Consider the following 14,306-nt stretch of genomic DNA (forward strand, 5'->3'; position numbering starts at 1 on the left):
GGACAGAATTTTCCAGGGAATGTGTCGGATCCCTTCATATTATTCTTGAATGGAAACATTCCCTTATCATATCCTTAGCAATGAAGATTGCCTTTACATCATTTCCTGGAATTAGACAGTTGTTATTGACATAACGGGGGAAAAGGGACTTAATAAAATCTGATAGCTGGCTGCTTGTCCTGCTAACATAGATTAAGCCTGCACCGCATGTGCATTTCAATGAGCTAAAAGTAAAGGAATAATGTTTTTACCTTTTACAATCTTATTTAGCAAATAACTTTGAAGAAGAATACATCTGTGAAAATGGGATGATCACATTCTTATTGTGTTGGTGTAAGCAATATATGCTAATATTATAAATTTATAATATTATAAATTTATAATATTATAAAAAAACTAGATTTACCAATTAGCAGAATTCAGTTGTTTAGCATTTCTTCATTTGAGAAACATTTTAGAAATCTATTCCTGTTCTACATATTTTCCTTGTACAATTTTCTTCTTTTTCAGATGCTCAGAATTAACATCATTTATCATTTCTTACTCTTTTCTCTCCTTCCATATCTATTTGATTTGCATACCTGGTTTCATAGCTTATGACTTAAGTATTTACATAATTTTACTTTAGATGACAGTCGTTTTAAAGCAAAGCAGATAAAAGAATGATGGCAGTGATTGATATTTATAAAAGATGGCAGTGATTGATATTTATAAAAGATAAAGACATTGCCATGCTATTACATGAACATCATTTATATTATTAGTATATTATTTATATACAGATAACTGTAAACTTTGCATTGCTGTGTTACATTCTCTTAAGAAACTGTGAATCATAATATTCTATGCCCATCCTCAGAGAATTCTTTTGCTCCTTTTCTAGTTCATTAACCTTTCTGAACATTTCTTCATTATGGCTTTCTGGGAAAGGACATAGTTTATTAAAATGTATGAATTTATTTTCTGGATGCATAATTGAGTAAAAACAATCAACACGATACAAAATAATATTCAGACTTTTGGATTCTCTAGGGTACAATTCAATTAAAATTGAATTGTAGTTTGGGGAAAAAGTAAAACAAAACACAAACTAAAATTAGTCATGTAGTTTACAGTTCAGTCTGAAAGGAGTTTGGTGGATTGAATATATTTGTTAAGGAGAGATGTCACTGATACCAGTGTGTAATTTATTTCCAAGGGTATGAAGATTGATTCTTCATCCAGCTCTGATAACACAAAGTTCTTTTCCATTTCTGTGAATACAAGCAATGCTTTGAATAAGTTAATAAACAATGATTAAAATAAGATTAATGTAGATTGACTTTATTCTACAAGCTCTCCAAAGGAGTGAGAGATTGTACCTGCCTTTCAAAACTGTTTCATCCATGCAAAATATCACTGTATTTCTATTTGTAAAATAGATAATTTTGGTTGCTTTGTAAGGTTAAGAATCAACAGCCAACAATTTAAACAAGCATGGCCTTGCTAACCCAAGCCAATCATGATTTCTGACAGGTCACTTAGACGACTTGGCACACTTTTGCTTATTGAATGACATTTTATTGATTGATTGATTTATATGCTTATAAATCTTTATATTTATACTCCACCTACGTGACTCTGGGCGGTGTACCAAATCATTAAACAAAAATAAAAAGGAAATAAAGCAAGCCATAACAGTGACATTGTTCAGGACTAAAATATATTATAACTTTACCAATTGGGAACTCTGCTCACCCTGACCCAAATTCCCATGGAAAGAGCTGGGTCTTGGCTTCTTTTCTAATGGTCTGCAGGGTTGGGAACAACTGTGTATCTTAGGCTGCTATCAAGGAAGCACTTCTCCTGGGTCCCATAATGTACTCTTATTTCTGAGAAAGGGCCTGGAGTGTGCCCTCTCTGGTTCGTTGATATGGGACAGGGAGATATTATTGAGAGAGGGCATCCCAGAAATAACCCAGTTTTATGTCTTGCATCTTTGTAACCAACGTTTTGAATTGTACTCGATATGGAACCAGCTCAGCTTGCAATGTACAGATGTTTATTTATTTATTTATTTAATTTAATTTATTTTATTTTATTTGTCAATTGCTTACAAGGTATAATATACTTATATATTATATAAGTATAATGTATTATATAATATATAATTATTATATAATTATATATTATATAAGTATAAACATAGTTATGAATCCATGGACACATATAAGAAAAATAAAAAAGAAACAATAGGGCAGGGACGGTAGGTACATTGGAGTGCTTATATAGACCTCTTAGTAAAGGGGTGAGGTTAATAGTAGACGGTCTAAGGTTAAAGTTTTTGGGGTTTGGGGAGGAAACCACAGAGTCAGGTAGAGTATTCCAGACATTGACCACTCTGTTGCTGAAGTCATATTTCCTGCAATCAAGTTTGGTGCGGTTAACCATGAGTTTGTATCTATTGTGTGCTCTTGTATTGTTATGGTTGAAGCTGAAGTATTCATTGAGAGGTAGGACATTGCAATGTATGATTTTATGTACTATACTTAGATCAGACCAAAGGCAGCATAGTTCTAGGTTTTCTAGGTCTAGAATTTCAAGTCTGGTGGCATAAGGTATTCTGCAATGAGTAGAGGAGGGAGAACTCTTCTTGTGAAATATTTCTGGACTTTCTCTACTGTGTTAATATCAGATATGTAGTGTGGGTTTCAGACTGATGAGCTGTATTCAAGTATTGGTCTAGCAAATGTTTTGTATGCTCTAGTTATTAGTGTAATATTACCAGAGAAAAAGCTACATAGTTATGTTCACTGGTATAATGAAGAGTACATCTAGTGCATTCTGAATATGATCTTCAAGGACAGCTCCATGGGAAGTTAATTTCAGTCATTGAATTGGGAGGTAACTGAGGTGTGAATGACCAAAAATGTATGCAAAGGGCCCAAAAGATGAAGACAGTTTTGCTCCTAGTTTTCCTCCAGTCATCTGGAGGAATTGCTGCTACTTTTTTTCTGGAGGTCCTTTGTAAGTGGGTACACAGTGACTTGTGCACAGTGAGAATCTGCAGAAGCTGGATAAATCTGCCATCAATGCTTCATTCCAAACACGTGCTTTTAAATGCAGCATGATCAACAGACAATCTTTTTTCCATTTTCTTTTCACTTGTGGTTCCACCTGATTCTGTACATTTCAAGACAGATGCTATGAGTGATAGACTTCCTTTCTTCTATTCTGATACCATATCTTTAGATAGATTTAAGAAAGATACAAAACCTCATAAAAGAGAAGATCTGTGGAAGTAGATGCGAACAGCTAGTGAAAATGGGGTCAGTAAACTTAGTACAGTTGTAAATCGTAGAAGTAAAATTAGATGGCAGGTTTATAGGTTTAGTGTTTTCACTTGTTAATTTTACTTGTGATAGGAACACAACCTAGTAGGATAAATTATAAAATTGTGTTATTTTATTTTGTTTGTCTGCACAGTATTACATAATAGTTGCCAAGAATAAACCTCAGTTTGTTTAATTCTCCCTCAGTTTATCTTTCTGAAGAGGCAACTGTTCTTTGGATGGCCAAATGCAATATTTTCAAAGGACTACAAAAGAAGTACAGTTCTATCAATTAATTTTTAAAAGGCCAGACTTCTAGAACATCATTCTATCTCATTCCTACATAAATAAAGTTTCTTATAGGTAAATGAAACTTACTCTTTGGTAAATACATTGATACAATTGATCTATTTTTCCTACCAATCGGTTATGATATACCTTCCTTTAAACAGATACTTTGAAAATTTTGGTTTGAAGGTCATTGGGAGAATCAAGTGTTTTTAATTCTCACTACCCAAGAGCATCTGTTGTGGTTATTCTAAATATAATATATTCTTCCAAGGATTTTATCAGGAAAGCTAAAAGCAAAGTTTGTGGTAGAAAGGGTTTTAACGATAATGATTATTATTAATACAGTATTTTGCTTTGAGAGTCTTATTATAGAATTAGAACTTGCTTAGAAATAATTACAACACCTGTAGGATAGTCAATAGTTTTGTGATTGACAATGATTTTGTATTGTTGCAGTCAACAAGAATGCAACCATACCTTTAAAAATATTGCTGCTGAGATAGTAGCAGTGGTAATAGTGATATGGGCAGAATAACAAGTGGTACAAGGTTAACCAATTTCTGTGAACCAATAAAGTATTCTGATGAGCTGATAAATCAAATGAGTAAGAGAATTCTCTGGAAGCTACCCTGCAACCTGGAAAATTACTTGTCATGGCAACAGGCAGGCATTACTGCTGAGATTACAACCCTGGAGCAAAGAGATTGATCTAATTTGCACAATGAATGAGGCTTACTTACAGGAAATCTATAAGAAGTTTGCAGTGGGGAATAGCAAAGAAGCATAAATAGTTAAAATCTGGCAAATATTCTGAATTGAGAAGAAGGAAAATAGCTTTAGAAAATGACAAGTAGGCGATAAGCTTGGCCAAAGGCAAAAGAGAGAGAGAGTAATGTTTTGAATACATGCGCGCATGTATACACTCACGTGTACATACCTTGCTTTTACCATCTTCATTAAGGGGCACAAAAGGTGATTTTATAAGCATCTGCTATGCTTTTTAAAGAGTTGTGCTCTTCTATAGTAGAGAAAAGTAATGGGGGAGGGGGAAGCAAAACTACTTATTCTGACCATGTTCAAAGGAATACAGGCGAAGAAGAGAATTAAAATTCTCTTTATCTTTCACCACCTTTTCTTTCTGCGTGCATAGATTAAAGCTTAAAGCATGTAAGGAATTGTTGTGTACCATGCAGAGTTGCCTCTGGTGAGATGGGTGTCTATATATTAAATAAAATCAGAGGGATTATTGTGGGTGAATCTCTAGCGAGACTGGAGGGAAGTATAAAGAGGGGGCTGAGCTCAGAATCCTGGCACTGCAGAAAACAGCATAGGCCAGATCTCCCCTGGAATCCCTGGAATGTTATCTGACCCTCCCGAAGGGAATTTATTTAACCCATCTGATGAGATTCTTGTAACATAGATGACTGTTGGGACTATTCATGAGTGGTTCATATTGCTAGCCCCTGATATAACTCTTATGACCCAGGTGGGCAAGGCAAGGCAGGCCTCTAGAAAGAGTCCCTTATTTCTTTCAACAAATGGTCCAGCAAATGGCCCTCCAATGACCAGTAAGGCCCATGTTACGACAAAGACATTCACCCTCAGTTCCCCACATAACTGCCCCCATAGTACAAACAAAGCCCACAGAGTAAGGAGTACACTCACAAGGCAAGGCCCAAGGTTCCAAGTCCAGTCCACAAAGCAAAGCCGAGACACAAAACAATGGCAGTCCTCAGGGCAAAGATCGGGTCCAAAGCAAGAAGCAGTTTCAAGGTCGCAGTGAAGCAAAGGCCAAAAGCAGTCCACCAGAGCAGGGCTAGATCCAAGACAAAAGGCGAAGAGCAATCTTTGAAGCAAGGCAAACAGCAACAGGCACAAGTCAAATCCAGGGGAGTGTAAGCCAAAGCAAACCATTGTTCCTGGCAAAAACTAACTCTCCACAGCTTCGTTTTAAATTACTTCCAGGTGTTCCTTGTGAGAAGAGGTGGGTGACTTTCTCCTGAGTAGACTTGCAGCCCTTCTCTGGACTTGCCTACACTCCTCTCTCCTTGCCCTTGAATCAATTGGAGGAGCAGCTGTTCCTCCTCAGAGGAGATCTGCTGCCTTGTTAGCACCACTGCCTGTCAATAGCCAATCCTCCTTGTGTCTGTGCAGGCAGGCAGGCAGGCAGCTCTCTGTCTGGTTGACCACTTCTCCCAATGCCTGAGGGATCTTGGATAGCATTATCCTCAGTCCCTGGCCACTCCAAACAGGCCATCCCTGTCAGATGGTCCCAGTTCCAACTCCTCCTTCTCTTCCTCCAACTGGGCTCTGATGGCCATGACAATTAGTCCCCCCCATCTCCCTCCCCCCTGTCTCTCTCTCTCTCTCTCTCTCTCTCACACACACACACACACACACACACACACACACACACACACACTATATGTTCTGGACTAGCAGGCTCGTAGCCTTCAAATCTGATTGGCCCGCTGAAAGCCGATCGTGATTGGTCGCCATAGACTGATGCGATTGGCTAGTAAACGGGCTGCCGCGATTGGCCCTGCCAAGAGCGGCAAACTCAAATCGCCTTCATTGGCTGCCTAGCCGCAGCCAGCCCTATAAAAGGGGCTGCTGTGGCTGGGTTTAGTTGCTCAGACCTGAAGTCACAAATAAAGAGCTTTAGTTACTGTCTGAGTCTTGCCTCCGTTCTTGAACCATCCTCCCAGATATAACACTATACACAGGGTCGAGCCATGAAATGTACAACATTCTTTCTCTGCACATATTTTATTCATTTATTTCTTAACTACCCATCTCCCTCCCTATAATTCCCAGCCACCCGATCCAACATGGGTAGTGATGAAGGAGTTCACTATGATCTGTTCCTAGCTTCTCTATCTAGAGTATAATATTAATCTGCTTTGTTATCAGAGATTGATATATTTCATAAAGTTTTATGGGAATCCTTCAGAGGTAGTATTCAGCTGGTTCTGACCAGTTCTGGTGGACCGGTAGTGGCAATTTTGAGTGGTTTGGAGAACCAGCAAATACCACCTCTGACTGGCCCCACCCTATCTATTCTCCGCCTCCCATCAAGTCCCAGCTGATTGGAAAGCAGGTTAGTGGGGTGGGGAGGGAATGGGGATTGTGCAGTATATCCTTCCCCCAGGAGTGGGGAGGGAATGAAGATTTTGCAGTATCCTTCCCCTGCCACGCCCACCAATCCACGCCACAGAACCGGTAGTAAAAATTTTTGAATCCCACCACTGGAATCCTTGCTTATCTCTCTTGGCGATAAATACAGGTAGTCTTTGACTTATGACCACAATGGAGGCCCAAATTTATACTGCTAAGCGAGAAATTTGCTAAGTGAGTTTTGCCCCATTTTACGACTTTTCTTGCTACATTTGTTAAACGAATCACTGCAGTTAAGTTAGTAACACAGTTGTTAAGTGAATCTGACTTCCTCATTGACTTTGCTCGTCAGAAAGTCGCAAAAGGTGATTACATGACCTTGAGACACTGCAAAGGTCATAAATATGAGTCAGTTGCCCAGCATCAGAATTTTAATTGTGGGGATGCTGCAAGTCACCTTTTTCAGAGTTGTTGTAAATTTGAACGGTCACTAAACTAACTGTTGTAAGTTGAAGACTATCTGTAGTCTTACTTGTTCAGAATCTCTTCTCCACTCCCAAGTCTGAAAGTTAGACAAAACTCTAGGATGGGGGTATCTACATTTTTTCCCATCACAGGTCTCTTTAGAATAATCTTAGTATGCATACCTTCCCTAAAGATTCAAACGGTAAAATGATCCCAAATAAAAAGTTAATACCAGGCAATAAAACTTGAAGTGTAACCATGAAGTGGTGGGCGTGACATGGCGTGGCTCTATGAGCGTGGCAGGGGAAGGATCTCCATTCCCTCCCCACCCCACTAACCTGCATTCCAGCAACAAAGTAAGACCCAGCTGATCAGCTGGGACTCAGGAGGCAGAGAATAGATGGGGGTGGGGCCAGTCAGAGGTGGTATTTGCCGGTTCTCCGAACTACTCAAAATTTCTGCTACCGGTTCTCCAGAACTTGCTGAATGCCACCTCTGTAACCATGTAATTAACTGATTCTCCACACATTCTCTGGGTTCTGCTTGCACCTTCCCCAAGGGAAGAGCACCTCACAACTTGGAATACCCTACTCTAAGGTCTCAATTTCATCTTTGGGAAGTGCCTTCAGAATCTTTCCAAAGTGTGACTAATAAAGACAAATAATAACTGGATTTTAACTTACCTTGATTATACAATGATTTTTCAAATGAAAAAGGACATGGTTAAATAGGACAAGCATCAATGAAAGAATTAAAATGCTCAAGCACATTCCAGTATGATGGAACTGTTAGTGTTGAATTTGATCTACTGGTTATTTTGTATTTATTAATATATGCTTATATAAATTTATAAAAAAAATGGAAAAATACAGCAATGTGACATGTAGCAAATAAATAGGATTAACTGAGATTGATGTTAAGAAAACTACGATAAACACAACATGTAATTAACATTATCTGAAAAGTATGATAGACCTTATATGAAATTACATTGCTATAGCAGATGAAAAACAGCTTCTAGAAATAACTACAGTATGAACCATAGAAATACTCTGGGAAATCAAAGTCCAATCAATTGTTTTGAAATTCCATTTAGATTTGCCTAATATAGATATAACTGTACCGTATGTCCAATTATTTAGTGAAAATGAAACTATAGTCAGTCCTAGTTTTATAATGCATGAGGCTTCAAACGTTTTATTGTCTCTTTGCATATTTTATTAAAACAAGCAACCAGGGTAGTATCTAAAGTTATAATGGTATAATGGTATTTCATGCAGGTTAATTAAACAAAATCGGTAGAGACCTTGCCAAGAACTTTTAGGTAGAAATGTGGTGTTAAAATGAAATTGAAGGCTATTTGTAGATGGATTCAGTTGAATCTTAATTAAAAAAAGTAAATAATCCATAGCAGATAAATTAACAGGTTTGTTGCTTATAATAAATCTTTGATATGTCCAAGCTGGTATTCAGCAGGTTCTGACCAGTTTATTTTATTTTATTGATTGATTGATTGATTGATTTGATTTGTCAATCACTTACAAGATAATAGGTATAAGTATATACATAATTATGAATACATGAAATGGGTACATATAAGAAAAATAAAAGAAACAATAGGACAGGGACGGTAGGCACATTGGTGCGCTTATGCACGCCCCCTACAGACCTCTTAGGAAAGGGGTGAGGTCAATAGTAGACAGTTTAAGGTTAAAGTTTTTGGGGTTGGGGGAAGTTCTGGAGAACCGGTTGTAGACATTTTGAGTAGTTAGAGAACCGGAAAATACCACCTCTGACTGGCCCCGCCCCCATCTATTCTCTGCCTCCCGAGTCCCAGCTGATTGGCTGGGTCTCCTTTGGTTGCCCTGAACAAGAGAACTGAGCTGGAAAACAGGTTAGTGGGGTGGGGAGGGAATGGGGATTTTGCAGTAACCTTCCCCCAGAAGTGGGGAATATATATCCTTCCCTTGCCACGCCCACCAAGCCATACCCACAGAACGGGTAATAAATTTTTTTGAATCCTACCATTGGATATGTCCCTTGAAATTTGCACAGGAGCTATCGTGTTGACATTTCATCTATGTCATTCACCCCCTGCCTATGTTTTGGAGACAGTTTGAACAGTCGAGTTGGATATGAAAGAATCAAACCTTGCATGCAGTACAATGGACAAAGAATGACAATTAAGGCTGGACGCCAGCCAACAGTGCAAATATTGCTTTGCTTACTGTTATAAACCTGTCACTGCTATGTGGAAGTTGGGCCATTCCAATTTTCTGCAAAGTATATTTGGGCTCACTTTGCCCCAGTTAGTTTCTTTTGGGGAATCTCCAATCTCCATGGAACCATGCTTAAACCATTCTTAAATCAAGATCTAGTTCTTGAGTCTTGGCTTAATTTTCTATATTACCTTCTGGTTGACTGTCTCCTCATATCTCCTTTCTCCATGGTTAATCCTGGAATCCTTACTGCATAAGAATGTTCCTACTCAGATATATCAGCATTTATGCCACATCCCAATAAGAAATTATAAGAAACTGCTTGTTAAATTTCAGAAATAATCTGAAAGCTACTTAAAAAGGAATGTCAAAAGGGTAGTCAACAAAGTGTTCAAAACATATTTTGATCATTTATTCTAAATATGTATAATTCCTTGCAAATTATCTAATATTCCTTGGCTCAGAAGATGTTGTTTCCAGGATTTTAAACTGGATCTAATCAACAAAAAGAAAAAAAAGTCATTTCTATAAGAAATTTTAAAGGACTTATATCTTCAATAATTAATATATTTAGGAAGGGTAAAGGAAAAATTAACAATTAAAAAAGAACATATTTCCATGGCAGAAAAATAATATATTCTTTAACCAATAAGAGACTGATATTATAATTGCCAGCATGTATGCCTTCTGTATAATCCATCTTTTAAAAACATGTGTTACAAATGTTATTCTATTACTGACATAATTCTCCAAAGCTATTCCCCAAAGCACCTGAGGGCAGGACAAGAAGCAATGGGTGGAAACTAATCAAGGAGAGAAACAACTTAGAACTAAGGAGACATTTCCTGACAGTTGGAACAATTCATCGGTGGAATAGCTTGCCTCCAGAAATTGTGAATGCTCCAACACTGGAAGTTTTTAAAAATATGTTGGATAACCATTTGTCTGAAGTGGTGTAGGGTTTCCTGTCTACGCAAGGGATTGGACTAGAAGACCTACAAGGTCCCTTCCAACTCTGTTATTCTAATTCAGATAATTAATTTGTTTCTCAAAGGACTAATTGATTGATTCATGGGTCCTTCCAAAAATGTAAATATATTAAGTATGAAAAATTGTGGGTATTTACACATACCTAGTGAATAACATGCACAGTATTAATTAGGCCTTGTAATACAATCAAAATAAAATAAACAACCCTTTGTTTTCCAAAACTTTATTAACTTTCTGTAAAGTATAAAATATAAACAAGCAAAGAAAAAAGAACTAAAAAGAAAGAGGGAAGGAGAGAGAAAAAGCAAAATTGGGGAATTAAGACAAAAAAGGGAAAAAAAACTATACAAAATTATGTCCTTACTTTTTTTGGTACAGATAAAAATCTAAACATCATTGATGCTTTGAATTAAAATAAGCCATAACAAGCAGAACGTCTATCATCATAAACAAATGTAATTATCAAAACAAGGTAAAAATTCATTTATTTCAGCTTCAAGCAAAAAATAATAATAATCCAGGAGTACCTAGATAAAGTCTTTTCTTTAATCAAAGCAATTAATTTTACCATCTCTTCCAACTCCATTAATTTTACCATCCATTCTTCCAGACAATATATGTGAGTTTTTCCATCTCTGCACACAGAAGGCCTTGCGGTGATTGTCATATGTAAGAAGAAAATTCCATCCCCCACGCCAAATCAGTTCATCAAACTTAAAAGCCTCTGGCTTCAGTTGTACATTAGGTTTAAGAATTCTCTGAGTTAGAATAATATCTAACTCCAATAAATCTTCACTTTCAGATTTGATAAAAATGCCTTCAGATTGTTACATTTGTAACAACTTTATACATCCTTAACAATATATCATGTATTAAATGCCAATGGTACATCATCTTATAAAAAACAAAATAAACCATCTTAATGACTTTTGACAGATTTTTCTTTTCTTTTCATTGCCATGAGATCCTACGGATTATATATGTAACTGAGAAATGCCATATTTATCATTATTTTATTTATTTATTTGATTTGTCAATTGCTTACAAGATAATAGGTATAAGGATAAACATAGTTGTGAATACAAGAAATGAATACATATAAGAGAAATAAAAGAAACAATAGGACAGGGATGGTAGGCACATAGGTGCACTTATGCACGCTCTCTACAGACGTCTTAGGAAAGGGGTGAGGTCAATAGTAGACAGTCTAAGGTTAAAGTTTTGGGGGTTTGGGGAAGAAACCACAGAGTCAGGTAGAGTATTCCAGACATTGACCACTCTGTTGCTGAAGTCGTATTTCTGCAATCGAGTTTGGTGCGGTTAACTTTGAGTTTGTAACTATTGTTTGCTCTTGTATTATTATGGTTGAAGCTGAAGTATTCTCACCAACAAAAATGGTTACATAGTAAAACAGCTTTAAGAGTTTGAACTAGATCGCCTATTACTTCCCAAGAAGGCAGGTGAAATGTATACCATATATTTGTCAATTCTATGGGGAATGCCAGTGAGAATAATATATATTTATTATTAAAATTTATATTCTGCCATTCTCTCTGCTGGTCCTCTTTGCATTGTTAACGAGTACACTGCATGTTTTCTGTAGTTATACCACATTTATATTCCACATCAGTGTTTCCCAAAAATAAACCTCATCCATTTTCTTGCTAAAGTAAATCTTTACAACAGTCTGATCATTGTATCAAAAAAGATATTCAAAATGAAGGTCCAGTTCAAATGCAATCTGGCAACCATTTTTCCAATATTTCTCGATTACACCTTCTTACTCCCCCACCCCATCCTATTCCTTCACCAAGTCATATCAGATGTCATTTAACTGTATAGAATAATGAGCTCCTATTTGTTCATATCAAGGGAATTTGCTTAACTTTAAAGCAGAGCATTATGGTACTTGTGAATTGTACTGAATTACAATGTATTTAATAGAGTCCATTCTTAATAATTGCTTTAGAAATATGCCATTCTTAGCACAATTAGTTTGCAACTGTTAAGTGTTGCAAGTTGAATACTTAAAAATCTTCAATGGATTTTTCAAGTGTTCAATTTGAACGTTCAAGCTGATCAATTTTGCCTGACTTGATTATGCTACGCTGCCTACCATCACTTTCTCTGCTCCCAAGGATGAATCAAAAAAGTTATTAAAGAGATAAGAGCAAAACAGGTAGTTGAAAGTTAAAAAAAAGTAATTTGCAGAAAGAGATGCAAACATTTTCTATTTTAACTGAGCAGAATCTTATTGAGAGAATTTGCTGGACTGTACAACTCTGGTAGTTATTTTTAGCTGAAAATTATGAGTACAAATGGTTTCACAGATGGAATTGGGATTGCATCATTGATTTGAACAGAGTAGTTGCACTATAAAGCACATTACTCCATCTCTAAACTATTTCCGGGTGCAATTCCTAATTATAATTCATTGTCCACCGTATAGTATAAAAGTAGGCAAAACCGGCTTTGATCAGAGAAAAAAAATATACTTGGCAAGGCATTTATTTGATTAGATGTAATTCTATGTGGGAAAGACAGGGGGAGAGGTACTGTCTAGGGCAGGGGTGTCAAACTCAATTTCATTGAGGGCCGCATCAGGGTTGTGTTTGACCTCCAGGGACTGGGGTGGGTGTAGCCAAGATGGGCACAGATGCTCAATGTCACTCTTGTTGGGGGCTCCTGTGGTGGCCTGAGCTCCATTTTTGGCTGCCGCAGCCTCCTGCAACCCTCTGCCAGTGAAAACAGGAGCTCAGGAGGACTGCATATGGCTCTCCCGAGCTCCGTTTTCGCTGGCAAAAACATCAAGGGCCGGTCCTTTGCTGTTTCTAGAGTGGCCCTGTGGGCCAGATCTAAGTACCCTAGGGGCTGGATCCAGCACCCGGGCTTTGAGTTTGACACCCTGGTCTAGGGAATGGTGAGGGCATAGGCAATAGCTGCATAACTTCTCAGGCTGTAAAAGAGACCGAGGGAGATTTCTATTATTAGAAGTGCAAGATTCTATGAATTTATCTTTACAATTAAATAGTATTTAGTCATTTGGTCATGTTTCCTTTCTGGTCTGCCCGGAAAGGCTAATATCAACAGAAGAGAGGTTTTTTTTTTTAATTAAATGCCAAGGATCCCATCTACAGGAGAAGGACGGGTGTAAATCAAATAAATAAATAATCTTACAGTTTTACAGAGTTTTCCTGCAGCAGTCAATATATTGATTGGGTGATAGCATAGAACTTGACTATTGATTTGATTAAAAAGATACAAACCATATAATTCTTTTTTTCCTGTGGCAAAATTGGAAATATCAGTAAAGCGTGAGAGGGCCATTACAGAAGGCATGGCTTGCCCTTTTCTTGCCTTCTAGCTTTCCAGGATAAATATGTTTTAATTTGGAACGGATTAAGATATGTCAGCCATGCAATGGCAAAACATTAAACCTGGTAAATGCAAAAGTCTGACAGTGCTGTGACATAAATATCTTCAAGAGATAAGAGGCCATGACATGCTTATATTTGGTTTCCTCTTCATAAAGGAAAGGAAGAACTTTTATTTCTTGGAGATCCAGAAATCAAAACCTTATCTGTTAGGATTTTCATCCAAATAAAAAGGAAGTTATGATCCAGATTAATGGGATCTGATCACTTTGAATAAATGTAAGCTTTAATCATAATTTAAACTTGGGCCACAAATTAAACCACTACAGTTCTTGTTAACCTCAGCTGAAGTGTCAAATTTGAAAAAATCTTAGGGGATATGAGGATACATCCTACAAATTTAAACAGTATTATATTTAGTGAACTAAATTTCTGGTGAGTACATTTTGGAGAACCACACAATTCACTTGAAGCTTCTTGGTTTTGTTTCAAAAACTTCTAGGGCAGCCAAAATATAAATGTTTCTTCTTGCAAGGAAA

Source organism: Pseudonaja textilis, chromosome 1 (genome assembly GCF_049901715.1).
Source record: "Pseudonaja textilis isolate UNSWEBS1 chromosome 1, rPseTex1.2, whole genome shotgun sequence".
Classification (NCBI taxonomy): domain Eukaryota; kingdom Metazoa; phylum Chordata; class Lepidosauria; order Squamata; family Elapidae; genus Pseudonaja; species Pseudonaja textilis.